We start from the raw sequence: 11245 nt of genomic DNA, 5'->3' as shown, positions 1-11245 counted from the left end.
TGGGAAAACCAATAACTAAATATATAACATACTTAGCTATATATATATATTCATTTAGATGTGAGTGCTAAAAAGTGCTGTTTGCACACTCTAACCGAATGTGGTATAAAGGAAAGGAAAGCTTGAATTGGGTGCTTGTAGGGAATGCAGGGTTGGCAAAGTGAAAAGAAAGAGAAGACGATATGCTTTTAAGGATTAAATTTCTTGATTTATCCAGCAATATTTTTAGAGCTTTGATTATGTGCCAAGGCTAAAAGACAGACAAGGGCCTTGCCTTCACCAGAGAATGATGGTATTCAGCTTCCAGAGACAGAGAAAAAGCTCACCTATCTGAAAAGAAGAGTAGAAAAAAAAGCAAAAGTGAAAAGTTCCAAAGTTTGATTCCTTAGTTTCTAAACCATTCATCCTTGCAAGGAAAAACTCAAAGGCTGCTTTGCACAAAAGATTTAGCTCTAAGCATGACCTTTGGTGAAAAGACCTAGAGAGTGCCCATGTCTTTACACAACCCTGCAGCCACAAGTTGAGATTAGATGAAGCATAAGAGTAAAGAAACAGGTTGGAGAGAAATTCAGTTAGTCCCTACACATGAACGAGTTTGGTTCTGAGAGCGTATTTGTTAAGTCTAGTTTGTTAAGTCCAACAAAGTTAGCCTAGGTACCCAGCTAATACAAACAGCTACATAGTACTGTACTGTAATAGGTTTATAACACTTTTAACACAAAAAATAAAACATTTTTAATCTTATAGTACAGTACCTTAACCAGTGGAACTACCTCAAGTTACCTAGGCTTTATGAGCGGAGGATGCACGTTTTGACTGGTAAAGCAAATGATTAGAATTACTTTTTAAAAAATATATTTTCAAATTGAAGTCTCCATGGCTGAGCAATAAAGAATCTGCCCGCAGTGTGGGAAATGCTCATCTGATCCCTGGGCTGGGAAGATCCCCTGGAGAAGGGAATGTCAACCCACCTCAATATTCTTGACTGGAAAATACCATGGACAGAGAAGCCAGGTGGGTTACAGTCCGTAGGATCACAAAGAGTCAGACGTGACTGAACACACACACATATCGTTAATTTACAATAGTATATAAGTTTCAGGTATACAACATGCTGCTGCTGCTGCTGCTAAGTTGCTTCAGTCGTGTTCGACTCTATTCGACCCCATAGACGGCAGCCCACCAGGCTCCCCCGTCCCTGGGATTCTCCAGGCAAGGACACTGGAGTGGGTTGCCATTTCCTTCTCCAATGCATGAAAGTGAAAAGTGAAAGTGAAGTCGCTCAGTCGTGTCCGACTCTTACTGACCCCATGAACTGCAGCCCACCAGGCTCTTCCATCCATGGGATTTTCCAGGCAAGAGTACTGGAGTGGGGTGCCATTGCCTTCTCCGCAATACTCTATAGTTATCATAAAACATTGACTATATCTTCTGTGCTGTATGTACAGTATATCTTTGTAGCTTATTTATTTTACACATAGTAAAAAATAATCCTCTACCTAAAAGTCATTTGATTTTAAGTGCTTGAAGATATACAGGCTAATGGGGACAGGTTTAGAGATCAAGAGAATAGTATAGAATGGAGATATAATTTGTCTGTATATAATTTAATACAGTGTCATTTTATAACTAACATATAAACTGCTCACCTCCTGGAACTGGAGTAACATTCTTGGCAAGTCTGTCAATTAGCCACATAGCCCTTTGTTGTAGCATCTGGATTAGCATCCAGGTAGACCTTTGTTGTTGGCACACACCTCAACAGGGGTGGTGTTTTAGCCCACTAAGATCCAAGCCGCAAAATGGAAAAGTTCAAGTGGTTGACTTCTCTTTCTATCTCAAACTTCCCCCAAAGGCTGCATGTAGAATCCTTGGACTCTCATCTAATTATACATACTGATATATTGGTAAGTCTTTCATCTTCTCAAGATGTGTAGCAGCTCAACATTTGAAAATATTCAATTTTGTGACCACCCCCCTCACCACTTATCATGTTTAATTCAAGTTAGAAGTTTCTTTTCTTTTGAAAAAAACTTTAAGCATTATTAAAAAACAAAAATCTGTGGGGTCACAGCCCAAACGCACTTTCTAAGAGACAGAAAAAGCTTTCATCTACAGTTGAGTGGCCTTATCAAAGTTTTAAGGTGGTAAGCGCTTAAAGGAGAAATTTTTTGTGTGACTCATTGCAATAATAATGATGATCAGATTGGGTTACTTCTTCTGCAGTATTTTTCTTGCTGCAAATGCTACACTCTCTGAGGAAGGCCCCAGGGTTCTCACATTATGAGACTGATATGCTGCCTACCATGCCAGCAAGTCAACTGACAAGTAGTGATCTGTTATTCTTTTCTAGATGTTTTAGAAATTGTTTGATAACTGCAGTAGAAGCCTGGATTCTTAACCTCTGGACTGCCAGGGAAGTCCTTGATAATTTTTAATAGCAAGGTAAAATCTTATTTGTCTGTTATTTGCTGGATGCATTAGGATGAAATTTCCACTTTGGGGAATTACCAAAAGCCAAGTTATGCTTCTTCAGTAGTTCCTAACAGGGCAGAGATGGTGTTGGTGCCCCTGTGCTGAGGTGACCTGAGGCTTTGGAGTCTCTAGAGGAGAGAACTTGGATTTAGAGGAAAAGGCAGTGCAGGCAGATTACTCAGGGTGTAATAGGAAAGAATAAATTACTTTCACCTTTGTATTCTGTTGCTTTTGCTACAAGTTAGTCACTAAAGGGATGTTGGCTATTAGCTTAAATTATAGGTAAGAGCTCATTTCTGGGAGCCCTGCCTCCCATGTAATGAATGTTAAACTAAAATATCTTTGTTTAGCTCACAGGACACCTGACTAGGCTCGCCTGTGAATGGTGGCAGGAAGGAAGAAATTAATATTTCCCAGAACCAGGACTTCACCCCATCCCCTTCTTTAGTATAAAAGAAGCCTGATTTCTAACTCAGAGAAGATGGTTCTTTGGGACACTAGTCCACCATCTGCTGACACTGAATACTGTTGCTATTCATTGCCCCAAAAACTAGTTTCTCAATTTATTGGTCTGTCATTCTGCAAGCAGTATGGGCCTGGTCTCGTAACAAGCATAGTACCTATTGTTCTGTACTGTATGTTAAATTTCATTTTTTTTAAATCACCCTACAGCCCAGTGATTCCAAATGAGGGTGATATAAAATGAATTTAAAGATGGGTATCACCCAGCATTTTTAGACAAACATAGAATCCAAAACAGAATGCAATACATGTACAGGTAAGTGGTAATTCAGGCAACTTTTTGTTCCTGTTACACGTTTGTGTAGGGGTCCAGATGTAAACTAAAGTACGAATTGATCGTGGCCAAAGAAGTTTGGAAAGCTCTGTCCCTGGGCCATGAGTTCTGAGTATGGTACCACCTCCTCTGTACAGTTTACCTGGACATCCTCAAAGCTTAGCGCTGAGCAGAGCTCGTCAGTGTAGGAAAGAGAGAGCAGTTCTGCACATTGGTTGCTTTCCAAGAAAGAGTTTGGCCTTTGATACATTGTGACCAATGAAACTTTTAATTGTGTTCCAGAATCTAGGTGAAATGTTGTGTGCTCTGACTTCTGGCTAAAAGGCCCTTCTACAGTCTGAAAATATCCTGGGTTATGATAACTATGCCATGCTCATAATCCCTTCCTGTTTGTGTGTGTGTGTGTGTGTGTGTGTGTGTGTGTGTGTGTGTGTGTGTGTGAAATCAGTCTATGATTTGACCTTCCTTTCCTTTCCTTTCCGTTACTGTTTTGGGGGATAAACATGTAAGAAGAGGGAAGAAAACAAAGCCGCCCGAACAGGGACTTGAACCCTGGACCCTCAGATTAAAAGTCTGATGCTCTACCGACTGAGCTATCCGGGCTCACATAAGTGACTACTACTACATTGACTATAGTCAATTTATGTATACATTCAGACGCCCCATTTTAGACATTTCGACTGTGATTCCGAAGGTTCAGAGATGGCTATTCGGAAACTACTTGACATAGAAACTCAGCCACAGTCTTCTTTTAGGCCGAGATATAACCATATTACATTAATTATAATGTCTCCCCAGTTCTTTCCACTCTAATATAGATAAACGCTGTATGCATAAATAAGCACTATATCTCTATGTTGCATATACATAGAGATATATACGATAGTACTATACAGAATTCAGCGCAGTCAAAAACTGTAGAATGTTGGCCTTTAGTTCCTAAGTTTCCCAGAGAAATAAGTCAAATATTCTATATCTGGGCTCAAAATACTTTCAAAAAGAAGTCAACCCAAAGCTGATAATTTTAAGGGGTAATTAAATCATCTTTCGGTCGCACTTTGGACACCTGAATGTCGGTCGAGGGACTGAGGGAGCGATATGATTTCGTACTGGGTCTCAGCTATCTTTGAAGAAGAAAAAAAGCAGCAGCAGCAGCTTTAAAAGGACAGTCCCACTCTTTTTTTTCCTCGTCAGATATCCTTCGGTCTCTATGTTAAGTGCTTGACAGGGGTGCAATTACTGTAAGGCTGTCTCCACTCGGGATGCCGATGAATGTTGCCCCATTAACCATTTCAAGATTCCACTGAAAACGCAAAGAATAATTTAACTTAAGGATTCAGAAAACCTTAAGAGTTAGGAGGAAAAATCCAATTCAAAGCATTGGGAAGAACTGCAAACAGCTACTTTTGGGGTCGGGGATGTAGCTCAGTGGTAGAGCGCATGCTTCGCATGTATGAGGCCCCGGGTTCGATCCCCGGCATCTCCAGGTCCTTTTACGTAAGTGATCAGAAATCATACCTTAAAAACATGTGTGAATACTTTGTATCCTAGTCTAATTTTCTATGGTTCCCTTTTAGCCACGAAGTATAGAACTGTATGTGTAGAGAGGGAAGCAGGATAACCTTGAGGAATTTTAGGATATTTTTATCTAAAATGAATGAAATTGAAAACGCAGCAAAACACACCCAGCGTACATATGGCCGAAGAGGAACAACCTGGAAACTTGGAACGGTTACTGGTCCGGAAACACTGAAAGGGGAGTAGAGGCTATTGTTGCTGAGTCACGGTGCTGAAAAAGTAGGACAAATGGGAAAAGAACGAAGGCTTCTTTGATGTAGGTAAATCCGGTGGCTCAGATACATCATTCTATTCATAATAGCAAAACAAAATAAACAAACAAAATAGCAAGAATCGAAATAGTTTCTTATTAAAGCTTGGAAGACGGGTGAGGCGGCAAGTGGCCGGTTAGCTCAGTTGGTTAGAGCGTGGTGCTAATAACGCCAAGGTCGCGGGTTCGATCCCCGTACGGGCCATAGTTTACTTTTCTGGGACTGACCTACGAGACAACCTGCTGCATGATTTTGCCACAAGACCAAACCATCCGAGGGAGTCTGGGCCACTTGTCTTCTGGGTAAGTCAGAGTGCTCGAAGTTTTGCCCTAGAGAAGCAGAAAAGCAGCAGGACACCGTATATTCGTGTTTGTGTGTGTGTAAAATTCCATGGACAGAAGAGCAGAACACTTTAGGAATTATTAAATTCATTAGAAGGAAAAACTGTCACCAGCTTGTTTAGTGGCCAAACACTGTCCTCAAAATAGTCTGAAAACATACTAAGATGCAGGGCAAGTGTGAATGATCTCTGATTGCTCAGTTGAGGATTCCTATTTGACTAGATCATCCTTCATCTGAAGGGAGGATTCTCACCTTGAGAACAGTTTTCTTCCTACTTTGAATTTTGTCGTTTTTGTTTGTTTATTTTTTAAGTAAGAAACGACTAAGCCCTTTTCCAGAATCCGCCTTGCCGTCTGTCACCAACCATTCGGTCCAGGTTGATCGACACCAGTTGTCCCTCTGTTCCATCCACTCCTTGATGTTAACGCTTCCTGAATCAGTCTCGTTTTCCACTAAAATCGACTTTCAGGACCCTAATTATGTATCCCCTTGTTCCTTGAACAACGAATTTTCTTTCTTTTTTCACCACCTCAGAGCTTTATATCCCGTTGAGTGAATTTTCACTATTTTCGTCGAAAATACTAAGATATGTAAAGCTTGTAAAAAATGGGCTTATTGGGCCTCACCCCGCAGGGACTTTGACTCAGTAGATTTGAAGAAGACTACAAGTTTCTGCATTTTAAGTAAACGTCACGGTTGTTTCTTACAAAGGATGGATCAGCGACTTTTGAGAAATAGGCTTTATACAAACCAAGCTTCGAAGAACTGGGCTGCGGGGAAATCCAGGGAAGTTCTGAGCCAAGTCGATCTGTTTTTGAAACTAGGAAGAGAGGGTAGAAGGGAAAGAGAAACAGTGGGGTAAATGTAATTTATAGTTATGTACATCTACAAATGAAACTGAACACAAATGAAGAGCGAGAAGTGAAATATTTAATCTGTTTTGAAAAGCCAGTGGCTCGTTGGTCTAGGGGTATGATTCTCGCTTAGGGTGCGAGAGGTCCCGGGTTCAAATCCCGGACGAGCCCAGGTTTTGTCTGCTCACCTTGTTGAATTTTTGTTAAGTCAAACTCACCCACAAGAAATTGGTACATTTGCTGTTAAGTTAAACTGTTGTATATTCATGTAGATGTAGGCTGTGTATGCACCTGATTCCAACAAATAACTTGATAATTTAATTAAGAGAGGCAAGTACTTTTCAGCTTTGGCTCTTATTCACTTTTCCAACAGCTATAAATTGACTCTTGCAAAGCCAAATATTTCTGGTTATTCTAGAAGTTCCAACTCCACGGTTGTGGCCATATGAAATGTATAGGAAGACTATGGTCACATCTCAATTCAATGTCATCCATCATTTATTCATCACATCAAATAAATGGGTTCAAATGGAATAATCAAATATTTGCGTATACAGTTGTGAGGCTGGAAAATTTTGTACAAGTTTTTTTCGGCTTTCCTTGTTGCGTTTTCCTGTATTATTTAGGAATAGGGGCTCTGCTTGTTTATGGAGAAGGGACACTTTTTCCGTACTGCTGGAACATACTGTTGGTATTCTCTTTAAACAGATATTTGTTTAGCATATTACAATCAATGAACTTTTGCAGTCTGTGGTAAACAAAATACACAAAAATCATTGGATTCTATATTACAGTGGTTGTCAAACATTTTATGTTAAAATACAGTTGCAACACCCCTTCCCACCTCCCTTTTCTATGTGTGTAAACTTTGATTACGGAGAAGAACAACAAATGAACGAGCATAAGGGTCCTGAAAAGGAAGGAGAAAACCGCAGGGAATTCCTTCAGGACTGCAGCTACACAGTGTGGCAAGAGGGGCCAAGGTTAACAGGTGATAGAAACAGGAGAGGAATGTCTTAGCGGGTTACGGAGAAGGCCTTGTGCAGTTCTGGGTTCGAGGACCTGAGCCCTTTAGGCTGGTAACCAACCACCTTGTCAACCAGGCCTGAAGCTCTAGGAGTACCAGAGTTGGGGGTCACTCTTAGGACGTTCAGATTACTACTCTTGGATTCCAGAAACAGTTTGTAGTCTATCAGTACAGGTTGGTAAAAATGAGAGGAAGACGGAAGAAGTTATGAAAGTGATTGGAGTGCGCTCCAATAATTTCTAATAATGCTTACATTCTTTGCCGTTTCATATCATCTAGCTTATATAACAAAAGCAGTCAAATAAAATCTAAAATCCTATAATCACCGTCGGTCCAGGAAGTCTGTTCGACATAGTCTCTTAATTCATTAAGGCAGGATTTCAAACCAACCGCCCGGCTAGCTCAGTCGGTAGAGCATGAGACTCTTAATCTCAGGGTCGTGGGTTCGAGCCCCACGTTGGGCGAGTGGTATCCTTTGTATCTTTTTTTCAATCTTTTCTCTCCGCTAGATTTCCGCACCTTCCTAATCTCGGAAACGAAGTTCCCCACCGTTGCCACACATGAGAAACTTTATATTCCAAAACTGTCCAATACTGAATTACGGAATCCTGGTGACCTGCTACGGTTTACTGGCTCTGTTGAACTATTCGGGCCAGCTTTCTGGCTCCGCGAAGTTAAGCCTCATCGCCCCCTGGCGGCAACGCTTTTTTTTTTCTGACCTTATTAGAGCTTTTATTTTGATAAGAGATACGAGGTCTCTGGTAGGGCATTGGCTTTGTTTATTTAAACTTCTGGGATGATTTCCCATCAAAAACGATTTAGGATGCAAGGATGTTGGGAAGGTCAAGTGTGAGGGTGGAGAAGACAATCCAAACAAAAGAAACAGTTTAGGGGGCAGAGGCAGTGATGTTCATGGAATTTTGAGAATGGTGATTCTACTTTCTGGCTCAAGCAAGTGCCATTATGTAGTAACGAGAGAGATTTTCTATTACCACTATCCCATATACCCTTTCAGCTCCTGATCACCCACACATAAACAGCACAATGGATCTCCTTGGTGGCTCATGGTAAAGAAACCTGCCAGTGCAGGAGATGTGGAGTTGATCGCTGGGTTGATCAACCCCTGGAGAAGGAACTGGCGGGATCCATTCCATGGGGTCAAAAGAGGCGGACACGACTTAGCCACTAAACAACAACACAACATAGATGAAAATCCAACCCACAACAGGTTGAAACTGCCTAGAAAATAAAATTTAAAGATCTAAACCTGGTTTTTAAAATCCAAATTGCATTTCTGCCATTCTCTCTTGAATGGAAGTGTGGATAGTCAAGTTGGCTACCCTGGGTCTTCGCTACTGTGCCCGGGCTCTCTCTCCTTGTGCAGAGCAGGGGCTGCTCTCTCGATGCCGCGCGCGGGCTCCTCTCTATGCGGAGCACACGTTCCAAGGCTCGTGGGCTTCGTAATTGCAACCCTTGGGCTTTAGAGTGCCGTCTAAGTAGTTGTGGCGCTGGGCTCTGCGGAAAGTGGAATCTTCCCAAATCAGGGATCAAACCCCTGTTTCCTGCATTGGAAGGCAGATTCTTATCCATTTCACCACCCGGGAAATTCCCCTAGTGTGTTTTTGCTGCTGCTGCTGCTGCTGCTAAGTCACGTCAGTCGTGTCCGACTCTGTGTGACCCCAGAGACAGCGGGCCCACCAGGCTCCCGTCCCTGGGATTCTCCAGGCAAGCATATTGAAGTGGGTTGCCATTTCCTTCTGCTTTCAAATTTCGGAAGGCAAAATTCGTGCGAAAGTTTGCTTAGTGTATATCAGAGCAAAAGGAGTTAGATGTTAACATTATGTCGTTTTGAAAACCTGACAATTTTAACTGTACCTATTAAGACCAAAAGCCCCAGAACTATTGATTATTGTATTGAAAGAGTGCCTACTTCTGAGCACGCTGGAGACATACTGTTTACCACTCTCCAACCTTCCCATCCAGATCTTGCTTTTTTCTTTACTCAGGAACCTGAATATTGTTATTAAGAAATCCAATGTTTAAAGTTCGTATTTCACCTATTTAAATCAATAGCACCTATGGTTGGGCATATGGAATCACGTTTTAAAATAAGTTGACACCCTCCAATCTGGAAGTATTGTCAATATAAACAGTGAAACTGAGAATCACGAGTCAACTGAAAATGGATGGACAAGCAGCAGCTTTCCTAGAAAGTAACTGTTTTCCAGTCTCCTTTAAAGACAAGAAGTCTTTCAAATCAATTGATGACCATATTTTTATTAAGCATCTTTTCCAAGTTGGATACTTATTACAAAATTAAGGTGGTTGGAGTGACTTTTAAAAAATAGGTAAAAAATAAATAAATAAATAAATAAAAAATAAAAAATAGGTGACAGCGACAGAAATAGAGTTAAGAGATTACCAGTATTTATCCACTAAAATCAAGGGAACCGAGATCCTGTTTCTGATTCATACGAACATTTTATTTACTAGAGAAAACACTCATTGAACATTTACAGACCACATGTTGTGGATATCACACCCTAAGTCTTATTGTAAAGCCTGATTTCCCTTTGCTCACTCAGCAGCCTCTGCTTAATGTTTTGGTTTCCTGGTATGATAAAAACTATAAAGGGATGTCCTACACAGAGGAACAAATATTACTGGTATTAATAAGTCATATGTCCTGTTGTCAATTACCTTAATGGATTTCTGGTATATAAACAATTTTTTGTGTTTCTTAGAACAGATTGCCTTTCCTCAGTCTTATGGCCATTGGGCTATCTTGTTAAAATTGAGTTAACCTACTTAAAAAGTGAATTTCTGAACCCAAGACCCATGCAAACATCTCCAAGGCCAAGACCATCCCTGAGCTTGGTCCAGAACACAAGCTAACCTAACTCCTTAGACCTAACACTTCAACTGCAAAGGAAGGTGGTTAAAAAGAGCATAGGTTCCTGCTGGTTTCTTACTCTACTTGGGCTGCCAAAACAAAATACCACAGATTGGGTAGCTTAAACTAAAAAAAATTTATTTTCTTGCAGTTCTGGAGGCTGAGAAGTATAAGATTAAGGCACTAGCTGATTCAGTTACTGGTGGGCACTCTCTTCTGGGCTTATAAAGGGCTGTCTTCTTGCTGTGTCCTCAAAGGCAGAAACAGGGAATGCGCTTCCCGGATGTCTCTTCTTTCAAGAACACCAATCTGACTTTAATTACTTCCTTATTCCAAATACAGCCACACTGTGGGGTTACAAAAGAGAAAAAAAACACATTATGACATTTTGGAATTCAGGAATTTGATACATAGTAAGCTCTCACGTATTTGTTGAAGAATAATTTAGTTGCCTCACCTTTAGAATACTTAACACAATCTTTTATACATATAACATTGTTTAATAAATCCCACCTATCAAAATAACTAAAAAAAAAAAACTTAAGTGGCTTTTTCTTAGGACAGATAATCTGAAAGCAGAGTCCAGACTTTCTGTTCACGATTACAGTTTAACTGATCCTGGATTGAGCCAGATAGCAAAGAACAGCCAGAGGTCAGTAATTTAAGAGGCTGTCTACAAGAACATGTTAGCCTACAGTTAGATCTGACCTTGAGAGGACAGTCTCTGGAAGAAAAGTAAAGTCAGACACAAATCACAATTTTGTGAATACATAGGTCTACAATTTTGTTCTTCTCCAGAGACTCCCATGAGCAGGATGAATCGAGATGTTTTTTGGTGCCACCTTGGTGTTTTCTATAGAGTATGTTGCACCTGCATGTATCAAAAGTCTATCAACTCATTCGCTAGTCAATTTTACTCAGGGTTCATGTGGGGAAATTAGAATTGGGCCTCAAGTCCAATGGAGCCCCTGGTCTTCTTCATTCATTAATATTCCTCTCTTTCAACCATCTGAGTGGCTCCTATCTTTC

The 11245-nt window shown here is 40.7% G+C and overlaps 5 non-coding genes across 5 annotated transcripts; 4 read left to right on the top strand and 1 right to left on the bottom strand.

Annotated features, from left to right (window-relative positions):
* Positions 1-3801: 3801 nt before the first annotated feature.
* TRNAK-UUU (transfer RNA lysine (anticodon UUU)) lies at positions 3802-3874 on the bottom strand. Its single transcript has one exon. It is a non-coding gene; the product is annotated as a tRNA-Lys (tRNA).
* Positions 3875-4685: 811 nt separating this feature from the next.
* Positions 4686-4757, top strand: TRNAA-CGC (transfer RNA alanine (anticodon CGC)). The gene has a single exon. It is a non-coding gene; the product is annotated as a tRNA-Ala (tRNA).
* A 473-nt stretch (positions 4758-5230) lies between these two features.
* Positions 5231-5304, top strand: TRNAI-AAU (transfer RNA isoleucine (anticodon AAU)). The gene has a single exon. It is a non-coding gene; the product is annotated as a tRNA-Ile (tRNA).
* A 1091-nt stretch (positions 5305-6395) lies between these two features.
* TRNAP-AGG (transfer RNA proline (anticodon AGG)) lies at positions 6396-6467 on the top strand. The gene has a single exon. It is a non-coding gene; the product is annotated as a tRNA-Pro (tRNA).
* Positions 6468-7714: 1247 nt separating this feature from the next.
* TRNAK-CUU (transfer RNA lysine (anticodon CUU)) lies at positions 7715-7787 on the top strand. The gene has a single exon. It is a non-coding gene; the product is annotated as a tRNA-Lys (tRNA).
* Positions 7788-11245: the final 3458 nt, after the last annotated feature.

The sequence above is a fragment of the Bos javanicus genome, chromosome 23, assembly GCF_032452875.1.
Source record: "Bos javanicus breed banteng chromosome 23, ARS-OSU_banteng_1.0, whole genome shotgun sequence".
Classification (NCBI taxonomy): Eukaryota; Metazoa; Chordata; class Mammalia; order Artiodactyla; family Bovidae; genus Bos; species Bos javanicus.
Note: the sequence above shows the minus strand (reverse complement) of the source record. Positions and strands in the feature narration are given on the sequence as shown.